This window comes from Lissotriton vulgaris, chromosome 3_1, assembly GCF_964263255.1.
Source record: "Lissotriton vulgaris chromosome 3_1, aLisVul1.2, whole genome shotgun sequence".
NCBI classification, from domain to species: Eukaryota; Metazoa; Chordata; class Amphibia; order Caudata; family Salamandridae; genus Lissotriton; species Lissotriton vulgaris.
In genome coordinates, this window is record NC_141689.1 from 1297164058 (window position 1) to 1297183293 (window position 19236).

The window sequence follows — 19236 nt, forward strand, 5'->3', positions numbered from 1 at the left end:
GCATCCTCCTCAACACCCGCTTTGCCCGCAAACACGCCGTCGAGCCCTGGGACCTCCTCGACTCTACCTCCCCTGACGTTGCCTTCTTAACAGAGACCTGGCCGAACCCTGCCTCAACACCCGACATCGCCATTTCCATCCCAGAAGGATACAAGATCACGCGCAGGGACTGCACCAACGGAACAGGAGGAGGAATCACAATGGTCCACAGGAACACCCTCAGAGTATTGACCAACACCAATGACACCCTCAGCACCGCCGAACACATGCACTTCCAGAACCACACCGATCCCAACACCACCCTCAGAGGAACCCTCATCTATAGACCCCCCCGGACCCCGACCACAGTTCAGCAACTCCATCGCGACTTCATCAGCACACACGCCCTCGCCTCCACGCACTACATCCTCCTAGGAGACCTGAACTTTCATCTCAAGAACAGCAATGACACCAACTCCACCACCCTGCTCGACAACTTCACCGACCTCGGACTCAGACAGCTCGTGACAACACCCACCCACACCACCGGCCACACGCTCAACCCCATCTTCACCGCAAGTCCCCACGTCTCCTTCAACCGAACCCCACTGGACCGACCACCACTGCATCCACTTCAACTTCAGGAAGCCCACCACAGACCACCGCACCCAACTGCTGCCCTGACAATGCTGGAGCAAAGTCACTGAGGACCAGCTCACCACCACCCTCGCCCATAACCCACCCGCCGACTCCACCGATCCCAACACCGCTGCCCGCAACCTCAGACAATAGATCGACGACTACGCCAGCACCCTTGCCCCGCTCAAGACACCCTCCAACAGCCACACCAGCAAGAAAGCCACCAGGTTCACTGAAGGCCTCCGGGCCTCTAAAAGAATATGCCGAAAACTGGAGAAGAACTGGCTCCGCGAACGATCACCGGACAGCTACACAATGCACAAGAATGCCACCCGCAGCCATCACCAACTCATCAGAGCCGCCAATAGGGCCTCATTCAAGGACCGCCTTGACAACAACGCAAATAATAGTAAGGAGCTTTTCAACATTGAGAAGGAACTCTCCATCCCCTGCTCCAATGCCAACAACATCCTGCCTTACGCAAGACCTATGCGACTCACTGGCTACCTTCTTCCACCGCAAGATCACCGACATCCACAACAGCTTCAACGCCATGACCGCACCAACGACTACCCCCCCAACACCACCACATGCATCAACTATCTACTCTCCTGGACAAGCATCAACAACAAGGACACCAGCGAGATCATGAAGACCATCCACTCCGGCTCACCGCTAGACCCATGCCCCCTCCACATCTTCAACAAAGCCAGTGCACCCATCGCAACCCATATCAGCAAGGCCATCAACATCTCCTTTGAGACATCAACCTTTCCGGAAAGCTGGAAACACGCCGAGATCAACGCCTTACTCAAGAAACCAAAGCCGGACCCCAAAGACCTCAAGAACTTGCAGCCCATCTCCTTGCTCCCATTTCAGCCTAAAGTCACCGAGAAAATCATCAACAAACAGCTGACCCGCTATCTCGAAGACAAAAACATCCTGGACCCATCCCAGTCCAGTTTCTGCAGCAACCACAGCTCCGAAACCGCCCTCACCGCCCCCACGGATGACATCAGGACCCTGCTGGAGAATGGAGAAACAGCAGCCCTCATCCTCCTAGACCTGTCAGCCTCCTTTGACACGGTCTGCCACCGCACCCTACGCACACGCCTACACGACGCCGGACTCCGAGGGAAGGACCTGGACTGCACCACATCCTTCCTCTCCGGCAGAACTCAGAGCGTCTGCCACCCCCCTTCCACTCCAATGCCACCAAGATCATCTGCGGTGTACCCCAGGGCTTGTCCCTCAGCCCGACGCTGTTCAATATCTACATGGCACTCCTACCCCATGTCGCCCGCCAACACGACCTCAACATCATCGACGCTGACAACACCCAGCTGATCATCTCCCTCACCAAAGACCCAGACACAGCCAAAACCAACCTCCACGAAGGAATGAAGGCCGTTGCCGACTGGATGAGGATCAGCCAACTGAAACTGAACTCAGACAAGATGGAGGTCCTCATCCTTGGGTCCACCCCTTTGACCTGGGATGACTCCTGGTGGCCGACAACACTGGGAACTGCTCCGACACCCACAGACCACGCACGCAACCGAGGCATCATCCTCAACTCCACCCTCACCATGACTAAGCAGGTAAACACCGTCTCCTCCTCCTGCTTCAACATCCTCCGAATGCTACATAGGATCTTCAAGTGGATCCCCACTGAAACAAGAAGAACAGTCACCCAGGCCCTCGTCACCAGCAGGCTGGACTACGGTAACGCCCTATATGCAGGAGCATAGGCCAAGTTCCTGAGATGGCAGCAATGCATCCAGAACACCTTGGCATGTCTGATCCTCAACATCCCCCGCCGCAGTCACATCACTCCCCACCTGAGAGACCTACACTGGCTCCTCAACAACAAGGGGATAACCTTCAAGCTCCTCATCCACGCACACAAAGCCCTCCACAACACCAGCACAGCGTACCTCAACAGACGACTCAGCTTCTACACCCCTACCTGCAAGCTCCACTCTGCCGACCTCGCCCTCGCCGCTGTCTCCCGCATCCGAAGAATGACAGCCGGAGGCAGATCCTTCTCACACCTCACCACCAAGATCTGGAACACCCTCCCCACCAACCTACTGCAGCCCCAAGACCTACTGGCCTTCAGAGGACTACTCAAGAACTGGCTCTTCGATCAGTAGCAGCACCCCCCCCCCCGCACCTTGAGACCCTCACGGGTATGTAGTGCACTCTACAAGTATCCTGAATGATTGATTAATTGATTGCTGAGGAGAGGAACCAGAGAGAAACTGGATGAGGAGACTGTCCCTAAGCTGAAAGCTGAGTGCTGTATGGGGGATTGGCCTGCAGTGGTTGCCTGACTGCCGAAGAAAGGAGGAAAGAACTCTGTGCTACTTTCATCAACTTGTAAAGGATCTCCAAGGGCTTGAAGGCAGGGCTTACCTCCTGCTAAAGTTTCAGGGACAACAGACTTCAACCAACCAGCTTCCCAGAGTTCCTTGGAAGTGCCTGCTGTTGTGCTGGGCCTTCTGATGGACTGTGTGTCGCAAGGAGCTTGAAGCGCGACTCACGAAGAAGCGCGTCATCGCCACTGCCGCCGCATCACTGAAGAAGGGTGTAGCAGCTGTCGCTTCGCATCACAGAAGCGCCTCACATCACCAGAGAAGAGAGTGTTACCGTCGCAGAAGAATCTTTTGCATCATCAGAGAAGTGTGTCGCCGCCGCAGCCGCTGTCGTCGCATCACTGGAGAAGGGTGTCACCACTGCCGCTGTCACATCGCGTTGCCGAAGCACCTCGGATAACCGGAGAAGAGGGTCGCCATCGCAGCAGACATCGTCGCATCACCGTAGAAGTGTGTTGCAGGGCTTGTCGCGGCTCAGAAGAATCGTTGAGTCGCTGCACGGCTGTTGGGCGTGAACGCATCGTTATTGCATCAAGAAGAAGACGCCATTTTGTTTAATTGAATCTGATCTTCATCTCATCACGGCGCTGCTGGTCGCATCACTACAGAAGTACAGTAAGAAACGGACCCATCACATCCCCGCACTGAGAAGAAGCAAAGCATCACCGTCCTCTACACAGCAGTAGGGAACCGACACATCACTGTCACTTTTGTTGTATAGCGTTACACGTACAAAGGTACATTGAACTTAAAGTGTCGCATTTTACATCTAAAGAGAACTAGGCTATTTCTGCCATTTTTGAAGTACCGTATTATGGATTTTTGTTGTTTGTGGTCTTCTGTTAAGTCTATATAAAAATACTTATTTTTTATAATACAACTTGTGCGGTGTCCGTCTGTAATGTTTTCACTGGGTTACTGTATGTGTTCACAAATGCTTTACACACTGCCTCTGAGATAAGCCTGCCTGCTTGTGCCAAGCTATCCGGAGGGTGAGCAGGGATTATTTTAGGAGTGTGCCCCCTTACCCTGACTAGAGGCAAGGGTCCCTGTTTGGTCAAAGGTACCTACTTCTGCCAACTAAAGACCCACAAATCTAACACAGACCTGTTGGAGCTCCATGTTTGATTTGTACCAGTTATGTTTCCTCTGGTAGTACCACAAATGAGGGTGTAGCATGTATAGTAGTATAAATGCACAGAAAAATACTGTCCCAGGTGGCACCGTTCCTAAGGGTAGACACATTGTCAGAATTAGGGACCAGATGAACAAAGGTTTTTTGCAGGCGCAAATGGGTTTAAGACCTGATTGCACCTTCAAAAAACCTGTGGCCCATCATGTACTAATCATATTTTGCGAGTCTCAAATCAATTTGCGACTCACAAAATAGGATTAGCTACTCGCTATTAGGAAGAATGTCCCTTCCTAATAGCGACTCCTTAACCACATCGCTGCGTGCAAGATTTCCCTCCTGTGCTAGACCACAATTAAAACGGGTGTGGTCATGACGAGCTGAGCTCGTCATGAGCACACGAGCACTGTGCTGCATGACGAGCTGAGCTCGTCATAAGCATGGAAGGGGTTAAGCCCTGTAAGAATGTTTTGCGACCGCAGTTGCGGTTGCAAAACAGGGTGGGTAGCAAGGGCCAGGTTCAAATGGTTCACTTCCTTTCTTTCCTCAAGTTCACAATTTGCTAAATATGCTCCTACAGATATCAGCCCTGCACTGTTAATTATAGCAACTCTCAGGTCCTCTCTAACTTCGCGCTGTATTCAGTCTCCTTATGGAACCATGTGTAAGTTTTTGCTAGATAAAGACATCTGTATACACCAATACACTGATGACACACAACAGTATCTCAAAGATATGAAACTATTAACCATGGTGAAAACGAAATCACTTCTTATAAATTTGCAGACCGGATGAGTTGTGTCCGAAACTACTAAATCTGGCTAGAACAAACTTTTATTCATAGGAAACTCCCATTTCTTCCTAAATGTGCCTTCTTCAACTCTGATCACTGTTGATGAGATAATGATGTTTATTTGAAAAGTGTTTAGTGTCTTGTGGCTAATTTGACACTATATAAACATATTGATGTGATAAGTAAATAGTACAAAAAAAGGAAAGTAATATGAGTGTGCTACCTTTATATGATTACGGTACATCTGTGATTGGAAAGTGTCTAGATAATAAATGCAAAAGCAGAAATTGGGGGAGTGATTGTTGGAAAGCAATACAAAATAACAGTGCACAGTAGGAACATTAATATTACAAAAAACAACAATCACAGACCATAGTGGCATTCTTGAGCCCCGCAGTAGACCATTGGCTTGATACTATATTCCCATGGCATCTTAGAAGTTGTAATTTGTCCATTCTTTGGTAATGTTTTTCTTGATGAAGAAATACCTGCAAAATATGAAACCTACCAGAGTGTTCTTGATTTCTGCAACAATCAAAACAAGAGTCACAGGGCCTGATTTAGAGTTTGGCAAATGGCTTACTCCGTCACAAACCTGACCTATATCCCATATGCTGTAATGCAAGTGCCACAGGATATAATGCACTTTTAATATGGCAGATGGGATATCCGTCACATTTGTGGTGGAGTTACCGATCTACTGAACTCAAAATAAGGCCCATAGGGTCTGATTTACATTTTGTTGGATGGCTTGTCATTCCGCCATGGGAACAGAGTATATCTTTCTGTCCCATGGTGGAGGAACTGACTGCTAAATTTACAAATGACCTCCAAGGAGGCAGTCATTTACAATGCAATGGCAAGAACCACAGCTGGGCAGTTACTAATAATGCATAATCCCTGTCTGGTAAAATGCTTCAAAACATGAGCAGCCCTCCACCAAACCATTTTCTATAATGATTTTTCCTGATTTGGTGGGGGACATATAGCTGATTCTCAGATGACCCTTACTCCGTAGGACCGTTGGAAAGGTTTGACTGGGTATACAACCGTTACAACGCAACTTTTACAACGACCTACCATTACAACGCAACTTTTACCACGCACACTATTACAACGCATTGCGCTGGGGGGCGCTCTAGGATAGGGAATAGGTTAATTTACTATCCAATAACCTTCCCTACTATCCACGGGGACTGGATTTGGAATAGTAAATTAAACTATTCACTATCCAGCGCCTAAAAGCATTATGCGTTGTAATGGTATGCGTGGTAAAAACCGCGTTGTAAAGGTAGGCGTTGTAAAAGTATGCGTTGTAACGTCATACATCCGTTTGACTGTGGTGGTGATGGAGTAGTCACTAAGTCTGGGCAGTGAACTCCGGTTTGCTCTTGGAGTTTGCTGAGTTTTCCGCCCTCCGCGGTATGCGTATCAGAATATTTTCCCCCCCTCGTGGCTTTCGTCAACGCCAAGCTGATGAGCGCGATTGAGAAAAATCCACCTTCCATCGAGATTTTTCCATCCACGCGATCGTCGACATCAGGTTGCTGAGTGGGAGCATGGAAAATCAACCTCCAAGCGAGATTTCTCAACGCGGGCAGTCAGATTTCTCATTGCGAGTGGTCGAGTATGCTTGCAACCTCTCACGTTGAGAAACTGTCTGTTTATGTTAAGGAAGCTGCTGCTCGAGTAAAAATCAACTTGAGTGGCAGAAAGGACACAGCGCCCGCTTGCTCTGTGCATGGTGCCTATCACGATAATTGCAGTGTGGACAAACACCTGGCACTAAAAATCACTCAGAACAGCATTTATCTAATGCGCTTTGCTGCTTGCGGAGGTCCGCGTAGTACAGCAGAATTTATTTTGCACTTCAGAATTCTGCAAACTCAATTCAGGCTTACTAGTCACCACCATAGCCAAACCAAGGTCCGCCAGGATATAAATTTGGAAGGCCGACCATCATATTGGCGGAATGACTACTCCGTCACCATTGTGACGCAGTATACATTTCACCAACATATGAATCAGGAACTTAGCATTAGTGGAAGAGTAATGTAGTACACAGCCCAGTGTCATGGCATGGTAATTTCTGACTAATGAGATTCAGGGTTTTGACAGTTATTCAGACAGCAGACAATTGCATATAGATGTGTTATGCCTTAGTTTAACTCTTTTCCTCACCGTAGTAGAATTTATTTAAATTCCTGATGAAAGTATACACAAAATGTATATGTGCTCTGTTCGTACGTGTACTATGTATCTTTATCCATTTTTGTTTCTTACTTTTTATGTATTAGCTTTAACTTAAATGCACCTGTTTTCTTCCACAGCATTTTTTAACTTCAAGTCCTGTGCGCCACTCAACGCCTGTAAGTACTGTAGGGCATTTGTCCTTCTGATGTTTACAATGATGCAGAATTGCATGCTTGTTCTTGAGTCGATAGTCTGGTAGAGGTTTTAAACTTCAAACCTGAGAATGACATTGATGCTCTCAGTTCACAAACTGCAAATATTCAAATATAAAAATCTAGGACTGAATAAAAATTGCAACATTATGTTCGCTCAAAAATAAAATAAAAACATCAACATTTTGAGTTAATTCATATAGTCCTCCTTAGCTGTCAATACTTCACTAGTCAAGGGTTTCTCCTATTGGAGATTTTCCTTAGATTTGATTTCAATAACACACTACTTTTTTTGGGAGAAACAGCCATTACAATGCATCTGTTACCATTCAGAGTCTTACCACGCATTTGTTACAACCCATGCTCTGTTACCACGCATGGTCTTGACCATTTTTTTTAATGCATATGACTTTACCATGCATGCCTTAATAACAAATTATCAATGTAAAGGTATGAATGGTAGGGGCATATGTGTTGTAACGATGGTAAATGCCTCGGTGTTGCCAAGTATATCAGCGTTGTTAGAGGAAACTGAGAGACCCTTCCGCTTCCTCTTGATGACCTGTGCTGCAACTCAGTAGAGCTGCCTTGGCATCCTGTTGAGGTAAGGGGATGGTAAGGTATGCATGAATAGCTACCAGCCTTTTTATCTTTACAGCATACACTCATTTCCCTACGAATAAAGTTGGTTAAGGGAATTGGATGCTGTGTTTTATCCCCTTATTTATTTTGTGTGTTTGTCACTAGCAGATGTTTTCTGCTTTCCACTGTTTTTTACACGTTTTTGATTGTTTGTTTTGGACACTTTCCTTCTTCTTTCTTTGATAACCGAGTGACTACCGATGATGAGACAGGGGCTTGTCTGGAAATTACATACCAGTTACTCCGTTGGTGGTGTTTCCGTGAGGTGTCATTCGTTTCTCGCACATTTTTTCTAAGTAGAATTTGGTCCAACACTGATGGTGTGGATCCCTGATATTGACCTAGATGTGTCAGACAGCTTGTACTTGCTGTTCTGTGTATCTGTCAAGGAAGATGGGCCTTTTTTAACGTGAACTTGGAAACTTTTGGGTGCAGTGCAGTGAATTGTCCCCTCATAAACTGCAGGGGATCGTAATAGTTATCAGTACACACAGACTGTTCTATTTCTTCAGTAACTGACACAAGTTGACGTCCATCGGACAGGGACTTTTGTTGTTGGTCGAGGTAAGGGGATGGGCCTGGGGCGGAGGTTATGGATTTAGGGCTTGAGACTGGGGGTATTTTAGTTTTTTATGGACTGGCAGCCAGGTGTCTGGTTTTCGGGCTCAGGGCAGGGGACGAGTATATAATAAATGCAATGGAACCAGATTGAGGGCTGAGGACAGGAGTCAGAGAAAAACTTTACCACATAGTCCTTTAACATACATGCCTCTACAATGAAATGTGCAGTAAAGGCAAGCATGGGAAAGGCATCTTTGTTGTAAAGAAAATGCATGGCAAAGGTAATATATGGGGAAGATATTAATGCTGGAATGTATGTGTGGCAAAAGCATGTGTTGCAACGGAATTTGTTGTTCTGTTATACATCTGGGTTTTATGTGTTTAGTGCACGGAACAATAGTTTTGTCTCTTCGCCGGGAGTCAAGATGTATACTGCAAAACCTTGAAAGGCAAAAAAAACAAGGTAATAGATGACTGCTTGTATCCCATACCAAAAGCTGTCTTTCAAATGAGTCTCTCACCAGACATTTTCACTTCGTCGATTTGTGCATATATATTAAATGTTAGCATAATGCATGGGCTCTTTGATGACAGTTCTGGGTGTTTAGTCATTAAAATGGCAGAGGTAGCAGAAATTACATCAAAGATCTGGTTCAAATCTAGGTGAGTTCAGTCAACCTTTCAAACTTCCGTTGTTGATAAAATAAGTACCACAAAACTGGGAAGGAACAAACAGATTATCCAGCACCAAGATGTGAAGTGTGCTTTTCAAATACATGGTATGCACTATACAGTACCAAACATAAAGTTGACAGCACCAACTTCCATAATTCCAACTCAGGTACTTTGGCATAAAGCATCACATTCCCCTTGCATAGCTGTATTGCCCTAAACTAGCCTTAAAAGCTCGAAAAGAGCACCATAGCCCAATGCAGAGGCACAACCGTTATTTAGAAAAGCACAGCGCCAATCACCTAGACAGAATACCAGAAGTGCTAGGGCAGTAAGATAGTCACAGTCATCTTAAGCCCAACCCGGTTAAGAACAGGACATGCAGAGGTATGAATTCATTGTGCCGTGCACAGGTGTGTCCTCAAATGTATGCCCAGATTCTCTTTTGCACATCTACTTCCTCAGGTTCTTTCTCTGCCTTTCCTCGATGCTTTAGGTATTTAAAATATGGAATCAAAAAACTCTTAAAAGACAAAAAGAGTATTTTTGTAGTTCATTGTGTTGTATTCAAGTAGTATTTTAGAGACCATAAGTAAGTGTTTGAGAAGAAACACTGTGTTTGAAATGAATAGAGCTCATGCGCCCGAAATGTCATATTTGCGATTTTCAAATTGCAAATCTGTAGAAATCACTATTGACTACTACGGATTCGCATTTGCAATTAGTAAATCGAAAATTTTTATTTTGCTAATAGAAAATCACAAAATGTTGATGTCCTAATAGGAAATGCAAAATAGGAAACAGAGCTTTCTGGATGCAATATGATTATATCAGACCAGAACCTTCACAAATATAGGGTGTGGGCACAAAGCAGAGGCCTAGCCGGGAAGAAAGGAGTGCATCACCACTGCCCCTGAATAACACCATTCCAGAAGAAGACCAAGGCCATTGAAGATGGAAGTAAGGACTCAGGGTCCAAAAAGAGGAAAGTACAATTTACTGAGAAGGAGCTGGAGTGCCTGACAGAGGAATGTGTGGCTCATATGGCTCAAATGTTTGGAAAGGTCTCCTTCTCTGTGCCAGAGAGAAAAAATACCTGGATCTGGACCAGCATCCTTAAGAAGGTGAACTCCCTAGGAGTCAACCAAAGGACCATTCTTAAGATCTGCAAAAGGTGGTACGATCTGAGGTCTCATATGAAGTAGAAGGTGGCAAGCAGAATGGAAGAGAGACACAGAACTGGTGGGAGGCCATCAGAACACCCCCCTCCGACTTTCATGGAGGGGACCCTGCAGCCAGAGAGTGTGGTGGGAGTAGCTGACATCAGCACTTCTAATCCAGCAGGTACCATCCAGGTTAAGTCATTTTCCCTTTAGTTACCTAACAAAATATAATGTTAGCAAATCCATATATCATATATCACAGCATGAATAACTCCATTGAGATGCTTGTTCTACTCTAGTAATGCATCATGGGAGTTATACCACACATCATTTGCTTGCTGAACTCTGTGCTGATGACTACACCAAACATTTCTATCAAACGTTAACATGTCCAAAGACAAGAAGCAGAGTCAAAAAAATATTGTGGACAAACTTTTACCATTTAATTATACTAACTAGCCAGCAGCCCGTCCCGACGTTGTCCGGGTATGAATTGCTGCCGGCCAGTAGTATATTGTTTTGTAGGATTTCATTTTGATAGCATTTCTTATCTGCGACAGGCCTGTGAAACGCTCCGATTCACAGTGCACTGCTGATGCACTTAAGAGTGCGCGTTCAGTAGTGTGTGAACTCGAGTTTCTCTACTTTATTTTTTCTTGCAATATTATGTAGAGCGAACTCGACAACATGGCATGAGCACAATTTACATTACAGAAGAACACATTCATTTGTGGTAAGCACGGAGAGACAAAGCGATTTGCCTGAAATCACAGGATGTTGAGCTGATGCCGAGATTCGAATGTAGCTCCCCAGCTCTAAAGTTTGCAATTCTAGAACTTGTGGCAGGAGGTGTGTCTAAAAGTGTATGTCGTGCTGGCCATCAATGAGAGAGACCTGTGCGTTTTTCAAATCAGTGGTGAAAATATATGAGTATGTTGCTGGAGATGTGGGCCGCCGTGCCACCAATGTACTTACCTGGGGAGGGTAAACACCCATTATTCCGCAACTTTCTTTCCGCATGCCATCACTCTGCATACTTTAATTACGAAAGTACCACGACTCCGCAATGCCATTATAACGCATGTCATTACATTTTATATGTTTTTGCCACGCATACATTTACAACAAAATCCGTTGTAAATGCATGAATGGTAAAAGCATGTTTTTTTAATGTTTGGATAAGGTATGTATGGGTATAGGGGGAAATGTTTTGGGGTACTGAGGTATATGTTTTGGGGTGTTTGGGTATTTTAAGGGTTCAGATATAGTTTTGGGTTATGGGGTACAGGGGTAGTTTTAGGGTTTAGGGATAGGTATGGGTTTTTGGGTACAGGGCTATTTTTAGGGTTCAAGGCTAGGTTTTGGTTTTGGGGTATAGGGATATTTTTAGGGTTCAGGGGTAGGTTTGGGTTTTGGGGTACAGTGGTATTTTAAGGGTTCAGGGCTAGGTTTGGGTTTTGGGGTACATACAGGGTATATTTAGGGTTCGGGGCTAGGTTTGGGTTTTGGGGTACAGGGGTATTTTTATGGTTCAGGGCTAGGTTTGGGTTTTGGGGACAAGGGGTATTTTTAGGATTCAGGGTAGGTTTGGGATTTGGGGTACAGGGGTAATTTAAGGGTTCAGGGCTATGTTTGGGTTTTGGGGTACAGGGGTATTTTAGGGTTCAGGGGTACGTTTGGGTTTTGAGTTACAAGGGTGTTTATAGGGTTCAGGGCTAGGTTTGGGTTTTGGGGTAGAGGGGTATTTTTAGGGTTCAGGGGTAGGTTTGAGTTTTGAGGTACAGGGGTATTTATACGGTTCAGGGCTAGGTTTGGGTTTTGGGGTACAGGGGTATTTTTAGGGTTTTACGGATAGGTGTGGGTTTTGGGGTACAGGGTATATTTATAGGGTTAAGATGGGTTAGTGTTTAAGGGTGTTGGGGTATTTCAAGGAGTAAGGGTGGGTTATGATTATGGGGTGCAGGGGTATTTAAAGGGAGCAGGGTGGACACCCTGAGCTGGAATGTACAGAACCTGGGAAGAAAAAACAATGAAATATTGGGCACAACGCTTGCTTTTTTTTCATAATTCCGCACCCGGCACACGCCCACGCCCCCAGCACACGCCCACAGCACACGATATGAGACATAGCACGAAGGGCGGAACGTACCACACGCCCCCAGCATTTGTCATGCCCCCAGCACATGCCCACAGCACAACGCAGACACGCCCACAAGGGACTACTTTGCTGGCACGGTTCTTTTACCTTTTAAATGTATTTGGTGGGCGTCTGCATAGCCTATGTCCTTCTGCTGCAACTGTCTTTTCCAACGCTGTATTGGGTGTTGTGATTGGTGCTGTGGTTCCTGAGATTAACCGCCTCAAAGGTTTGGGCTCTCTCTTTATTAAATTAGTATGGAAAACATGCAATTACAGATTACAGCCCGGATGGGTCTAGTTGTGGTCATTCAGGACACAGCACCACCAACTCCTCCGCTCATCACCCTTGCTGGCTGGCTGGCAGCAGAGCCAGAGTTTGTGAGCAGTGATCAGGGTCATTAATAGAGCAGGGACCCCACAACATTGGAGGCCAGGACACACAGACAGTGCAGAGGGCAAAGATCAGCAGTCCATACTGTGAAAGTGTCAGACAACATGTAGGAAAGTACTCCTGTGTACGGTTGATTGGAGATGGGTCATTACTAGAGCAGGGACCCCACAACATTAGAGGCCAGGACACACAGACAGTGCATAGGGCAAAGATCAGCAGTCCAAACTGTGAAAGCGTCAGACAACATGTAGGAGAGTACTCCTGTGTAAGGTTGGTTGGAGAGGTCCATCATCTCCGTACAGCGCCTGCAGACAAAACAGATACAAACTAACAATAGGAATCTGCATTGGATGTCTAACCCAAGTCCCAAAGCTCACAGGGATCACGTCAAATCTGCCAATCGAGGCAAACATACGAGCAAAAGCTCCCCGTAAAACTCACCAGCCTGCCAGCAAAAGGGACAAAACATCCCTGGCGACTGACAATGACAAAATTATCGCCCAAGCGGACAATGAATAGTCAAAGAGTTCTTTAAATGGGCGATCATCTAAAGACCCGATGCCGGTCATGGATCCAATAAACTTGGCCTGTTGGAAGCACTTGTTCAATACAACACCATCATTAGATCCCCAAAATGCTCAAAGACGAGCATATCATGAGGGAAATAAAGATGTTCAAGAATGCGTTAGTAACCAACTACTGAAGGAGAGAGAGAGCGAAGCCGAAATGCACTGCTTCAAAGCCAATAATACAAAAATAGCCCACCAAGAGGGAATACATGGCACTGCCCATAACCCTGGGTCAATCCCCCACATTTCAACATCTGATACCCAGCGCAACCCAACCCAGACAAAGCTGAGCTTCTGTGTTACTAACAACGAAATGTTACGGCCAATCGAAGAGGCAGCAATAAAGCCAATATCAGATTCCTCCAATTTAACATCTGATACCCAGCGCAACCCAGACCAGACAAAGCTGAGATTCTGAGTTACTAACAACGAAATATCAAGGCCTAGCGAAGAGGTAGCAACAAAGCCAATATCAGATATCATCAAAGCAGACAACGTTAGCCTCCAAATTATTTTTACTCCGGAGTACCTGACCCAAGGCAGTCATGATATCCTAAACAGGGCCAACATTTTAAAATTGATGGAAGAAATTAAGGATCTATGCGCCATCAAATCGTCTGACTTAGACCGGGTTCAATTCTTACATAGTACTAATTCAACAACGAACGAACAAACTATGACAACATGGAAATCCGCTGCCATAGTGAAATCTATTCTAGGGAAAACTGAGATATTCCAAGAATGGGGCATCCAACTATCACAGCCAATTGCCCGAAGATACTCGCAACCTTTACAGATAAACAGCTGCCCGCAACATACAAGGAGACTAGCGGTCCTTGCCCCGAAGAAATCAGTCTACTCTATATTACAAAACGCCAAAGGCAGAAGCGAGGCAGAACCAACATGTTTAGAGCCCAACCTAGCTAAAGCGGGGAAACCGTTAACAACAATTGACTCCTGGAAATGGCTTCCCAGTATATTAAACAATAAAAGGCCTAACTGACCGATCGGCCCCAAGACAAATAAAGCAGTAAATAACAATATACACATTATCTCATGGAATATAGCGGGCGCAAAAAGACTGCTGGAGGACGGTCTTGCCTTGGACGAATGGGACAACGCAGATATAATTGCCCTGCGAGCGACATGGCTGCAGGAAGAAATTGCACTGTCAGGGTATATCCACTACACGGTGCCAGCGAAAAAATGCAAAACATACGGGAGAGCAATCGGTGGTCTATCAGTATATGTGTCTACTGCTCTAAAAATCGAGACAGAACAACTTCAATCGCCGGATACAAGTTTCTAGCTAATTAAAATATCAGGCCAGAAACAATACGGTCATAAAACGACAATACTGATCAATTATTACAATCAACCAAATCTTCAAGTAAAAAAGACAAAAAACTCTTTATTATGCAAGGAAATACTAAATCTTCGATGTTCTGAACATACTTGGAACATTATCTTAACGGGTGATTTTAACTCCAATCTCATTTACACACCAGAGGAAGATGAGATACTAACCGCAGAGAACATAAAATGGAATGTCCCCCAGCAGGCAACTGGCGCAACAAATAGCCAAAAGGACAGCCTAGCTACTCAATTAGTAACGGAGCTAGAGTACCTAGGCATGCGAGTATTGAATGGCAGGACAGAGAAAGACAATCAACCATAGAAAACGTTTTATGGTCCTTATAGTCAATCTACATTGAGATTTACTATAGTAAGTCTTCCATTGATCCCTCCAGTACTTACTTTTTACATTGAATACTCACCAATGAGCGATCATAGCATGCAACATCTGAAACGTAACTTTTTTGCAGAAACACTGCAACCGGAATATTCCCTGGAGGGTCAACTAGGAAAAATTAATCAGAAACGAATACACTGGAACAGTTCGAATAAACTGAAGTGGACTTCAACAATAGAGGCAGCACTACAAGAGATGAACAGAGCCATAACGGATAAGATACAAGCCTGGTCCCTTTTTCTTGAGAAACTAAAGTCAAAAAGGAAACCAATTAAAACAGTGGCAAAAAATAAGCACCCCACAATGAAACTGCCTTTGGCACTACAAGAACAAAGAAGGGCTCTACGCAGAAGCCAAAAAAAACTGCAACTAAAAACAAATGACCCGAGCTGCTTGAATACTTTTCTTGTACAAACAAAATTATATAAAAAAAGGATTTGGGAGCAAAAAAAAAAGACGAATGACGAGTTCTGGATTAATTTACTGGCCAGCTCTAAGCTACAGGACTCAAATAAATTTTGGAACGTAATAAACCAGCTCACAAGGCCACGACACGTACTGACCTCGAATATCCAAGAAACGGTATGGTCCTCCTTCTTGTCGACAAAATTCAAAGAAAACCAAAGGAATGCTCTGGGGCAGCAAATGGGATCTTCGGACCCGCATTTAAACGGCAGCGAAGAACATTCCCATTCCAACCGAACAACAATGGCCCAAAGGAAAACTCCACCGATTGAAGCCACAGATGGTTGGTACACGGCTGATGAGATTATCACTATCATCAGAAAGGGAAAAACTAACGGAGCACCGGGCCCGAATGGCATACCGCAAATTGCCTTTAAGGAAGCACCAGATTTTTGGGGCCCATACCTTGAAGAACTCTTTGCCGATGTTCAAAGTTACAACTGCATTCCTGATAGCTGGAAAGGTTCTATCGTCACGATAATATACAAAGGAGGAGACAGAGCTAATCCTTTAAATTACCTCCTAATAACACTTCAGGATATTGAAGCGAAATATTTTGCCTCTCTCCTTTTAAAAGACCTGGTAAATTGGGCAGATGACAAAGCAATGATCCTGATAAATCAAACTGGATTTAGAGCCGGCATCGAAACTACGTCAAACATATTAACAATAACCATGATAGCAGAAAAATGCCAGCATTCGAAACAGGACCTGAACCTCTGTTTTATCGACCTGAAGGCGGCATTCGATAGCGTTGATCGCAAGCTATTATGGGCGAAGCTGAGAGCTTGGGCCATACCTGAGAAAATACTGAGGGGGCTACTTCTATTCGACACTAATACATGGACACAAATCAAGCTAGGGGACGGATCACACCTATCAAGAAAAGTACATACATCAATCGGATTGAAACAGGTCTGCGTATTAGCACTACAGCTTTTTAACCTATTCATCTCAGACCTTTCGGGAAATTTAAATAACTGCAATGTGCACGCACCGAAACTTGGTAATTTTCATCTGACTCATTTGGCCTACGCAGACGACATTGTACTCCTGAGTCTAACTAAAGTGGGCCTGTCCAGACTACTAGCAGTAACGTCAGAATTTCTGATGGTAAATAACCTTGCTCTGAACCGGTCCAAAACAAAAACTATGTCAATAACCAACCGTCGTACAGCGCAACTTAATATCTCGCTTGAAGGAAAATCACTGGAAATAGTATCAAACTATAAATATCTAGGATACTATATTGACAACAAACTCACTCTAAACGCCCAAAAAAATATATGAAGCAGAGAGACGGAGCATTAATATTCGCACTAAGCTCACTGGCAAAAAAATTGGAAGGCCCTTCATTTATACCCCTACTAACAGTGATGGCAACCAATGTACTTCCAACTCTATCGTACGCTAGCATAGCTATGCAGGGCAAGGATGATATCACCATAAACAGCCTTATCACAAAAATCTACAAGAAGGTCTTACAACTCCCACGCTCAGCTTCACCTGCCCAGATGCGCTTAGAATTTGGCTTGATGAATGAGTCACTGGGAAGACTCTACACAAGCATCAGAGTATGGTATACAATTAAAACGAACTCCACAAATGACACCTTGGACAGCTTGTTATGGCTGGAATTAGTAAGCCAACAACACACTGCAGCAAATAAATATCTGACTGGCGCTCTGGAGCAAACATGCACTGTAAACCTGTGGGAAAAAAACCTGCCATTTGCGTCCTTTAAACATGTTCTAAATAAAGCGGCCAAATTTCACTCACTAATAACGGATAAAGCTATCTTTGCTGCCCGCTCCCATTCTTGGACCGTGATTAACAGCTACAACAATCTCACCTCGGCTGCCTACCTAGCATCAACGTATTCTATGTTTATAAAACAAAGGCTGATGACAGTGAGACTTAGCAATCTACCAACTCTGGCCGATGCCCCTGTCTGGAAACGCTCAGACGCAAACGCCTGTCGACTATGTGGCACTACAAAAGAAAACATAATCCATATCATATGCCACTGTAAAACATTGAACCGGGAGCGCACGCTATTTTTAAAGAAAATTTTTAAGGCCAAAAGACTACGCACCTGTAGATCGGCCATTATTGGCGCCCTAGACTTAACAGACCCTATAATCAATTGCAAACTGATAAAGTTCTTAATGGCCTTTGAAAAGCGCCTGAAAGCTCTTGAAATTTTAAATTAAGAATTTCTGTATTATTAACTATTTTAATGATGAGCAATTTGAAAAAGCTCCTACTAGCATCATTTTAAACTTTTGGGCTGTAAAATGTATTATGAAGAAGCTGACCGATTTTATTGTAATGGACAAAATCCTCACGTAAGACAAAATCCTAACTTAAGGCAAAATCCTAATTTAGGACAAAATCCTAACTTAAGACAAAATCCTAATTTAGGACAAAATCCTAATTTAAGACAAAATTATAATTTAGGACAAAATCCTAATTTAAGGCAAAATCCTAACTTAAGACAAAATCCTAAATTTAGAATACTAAATGACTTCTGTGAATACCAAAAGTAGTACGTTTAGGATTGTGTAGTAAATTAGTTCTGTGAATCGGCCCCTGTGAATATTTTTGAAAAGTTTATGTGTAATATATATACATACGTGTCTTGGCGAATCAGTGGGCGTAGGAATGACTGTTTGGATGACTGAATGGGTGCATAACTGACTGTATAACTGAGTGATTAGGTGTGTCATTGAATGTATGGATGAGTGACTGGTTGTGTGAATATCTGTCTGTTGATGTCTAGTGGGTGTATGAGTGTGTCAGTGGATATGTGAATGGTTATATGGGTGATTGGTTGGTTGACTATCTCTATGGTTGACTGGGTGTCTGTGTGCGTGGTTGAGGAGGTCTGTAACTATCTGTATGGATTAGTGAGTGGGCGAGTCAGTACCTGTAAGGGGTAGGGAGTGCATGTGTGAGAAGCTGCATGGGTGACTGAGCGTCTATATGGCTGTATCGGTGTTTGAGTGCTTGTGTCAGTATGGGTCAGTAACTGTGAATGTGAAAGGCAGTATAGGAGAGTGACTGGATATATGAGTGACTGACTGCAGAGTGAGTGAATGTGAAAGTGGCTATATGGATGAGTACATGCTTCTGTCAGTGACTGTATAGGTCAATGAGTTTTTGTTACTATTTTTCTGAGCAAGTAAATGTATGTGTATGTAAATATTTGGGTAAGTACACATCTATATTACTGACTGTATGGGTGAGTGTGTAGATGTGTGAGTAGTCCTACAGGTGACTCACTGGGTATATGAGTGGATATGTCAATGGCTTTATTGGTAACGGACCGGGTGTATGAGTTGCAGTATGGGTGAGCAAGTAGATATGTGTGTGGATCTATGAATTAGAGAGTGGCTGTGTAAATACTGGTATTGCTCTATCGAGGGGTTTGTGAAAGGTTATGTGTTACTGTCAGTGTGTGTTTAAAAGATTCTATGGAGGTGTGAGTGGGTGCACCAGAGACAATGTGTAGGATATCATCACTGATATCATCAGTGATGTCATCATTGATGT